At 63.5% G+C, this 1,621-nt stretch overlaps 1 protein-coding gene across 2 annotated transcripts in view; it reads left to right on the top strand.

Moving 5' to 3' along the window:
- The first annotated feature begins 896 nt into the window (after positions 1 to 896).
- Positions 897 to 1,621, top strand: part of PLCXD1 (phosphatidylinositol specific phospholipase C X domain containing 1) — a 17,518-nt gene continuing 16,793 nt past the window's right edge. The window contains exon 1 of one of the 2 annotated variants that reach the window (XM_019630996.1): positions 897 to 911. The gene's annotated coding sequence lies outside the window, so the exon portion shown is untranslated. Of the gene's footprint in view, positions 912 to 1,072; positions 1,221 to 1,621 lie in introns of those variants that run through there. The other variant, XM_019630993.1, reaches the window with a different exon arrangement.

Here is a 1,621-nt window from a genome sequence, read left to right as displayed (position 1 = left end):
CACTAGGATAGTCACTGTTTCAAAATCTGGGCCCAGAGTGGGAGAGAGAGCAGAGTCCTTGTCACGGAGGGGACAGAAGTTGGGAACTGCTCCCCTCGCGGCTTCCTGAGGCCACTTCCAGTTCGAGGATTTCTGTGGGTTACGGCCTGGGGTGTATTCCCTCCCTCTGCAGGGTCTCCCTGGGCGCCCTATCAGGCAGGTATAAATAGGTGATCATCCACCAGATTCTGGCTGGGGGCGAGCGGAACGGACTGGAAGCTCGTCCCACACACAGCCTGGGAGCCTGGCCTCCCCAACGGGCAGACTGCTGCTTCTGGATGTCCTAGGCGGGCAGGAGGGCATCGAGACAGGGCTCAGCCTGCGACACCTCAGAAATGCCCCCATAACAGCAAGCGCTCAGGGCTGGGCTTGTGGGGGACGGGGAAGAGAGGGGACCCTCCCCCCGCAGCCAGCAGCCCTGAGGGCTCTTCACTGTCATGAGAACTCTCTGAACCGGGCAGGAGAGCCCTCGATGCCAGAAGCTGTGGACCAAGCACTGGTCCTTTCTTTCGACAGCTTTGGAGGGTTTGAAACATCCTGTGCAGAGCTCCCCACAGAGATCTGAGCAAACTTTGCCGAACTCAAGTACCTCTCGTAAGCCTTGTGCTTTGCACACTACAGGGGCTGCCCGGTAACCGTGCCAGTGGCCCCTCAGCAGCACCTGATGTGCACCCCACAAGGGCCGGTGGGACACCCCGCTGCCCAGACCACAGATGAGGGACAGACTAGGCTGTGGTCAGCAGTGGGTCATGCCATGGGAACCCGAGTCTTCGGCCCCGGGCTGCTGATGTGGGGAGGACGGTGGAGAAGCGCGTGACAGCCCCGACTTCCCCACGGGAACTGCAGCGAAAAGAAGCAGGGGCCTTGCCCAGGTCGGGCGGCAGGGGTGGGAGGCCCGAGGGGGCCGTTCCCGGCTTTCGGAATGAGAGGCAGGTCAGACACAGGCAGTGAAGCAGGACCGTGGGGACAGGGCTGGGTGCTGAGGCGGGGGCCGCTGGGGGGTGCAGGTTGGAAGAGGTGGGGCAGATGGGACGATGCCTACAGTGGGGTCAGGACCCGGAGGGGAGAGTGCCCACAAGCGTGGTGGCTACAATACAGCACAGGTTCACGCTCTCACAATCGCAGAGGCCACCCGTCCAAGGTGGGTCTCGCTGGCGTGGAGAAGACCTTCCCTGGGGAAGGTGAGTGAAGGCAGATGTCAGGAAGCCCTGCCAGGCAGGGGAGCGGGGAGGGGGTGTCCTGCAGGCATGGGGAGCCCCGGGAGCTGTGAAGGTCCTAGGCCCAGTGTCACTGGCTGCACCTGGGCCCTGGGCGTGGAGAGGGAGCAGACAAGGCAGCAGGAGGCCAGTGAGGGGCTTCAGGCTGGGAAGGGAGTGTCAACAGCGGGAAGGGCCCAGGAGGCGGCAGATGGGGCCCGAGTTGCACAGACGGAGGAAAGACTGGTGTCCCCATGAAACAAGGGCTGGCCCCCAGGCCACCAGCACTGCGGCCGGGTCCGCAGCAGGGCTAAGCAGTTCCGATACAGGGGACATGCGAGGGAAATGCACTTCCACCCACGGAGGCGACACACTGGGTGGGTCCG

Source organism: Hipposideros armiger, unplaced genomic scaffold (assembly GCF_001890085.2).
Source record: "Hipposideros armiger isolate ML-2016 unplaced genomic scaffold, ASM189008v1 scaffold_970, whole genome shotgun sequence".
NCBI lineage: Eukaryota > Metazoa > Chordata > Mammalia > Chiroptera > Hipposideridae > Hipposideros > Hipposideros armiger.
The sequence above is the reverse complement of the archived record's forward strand: the minus strand, read 5'-3'. Positions and strand labels throughout refer to the sequence as shown.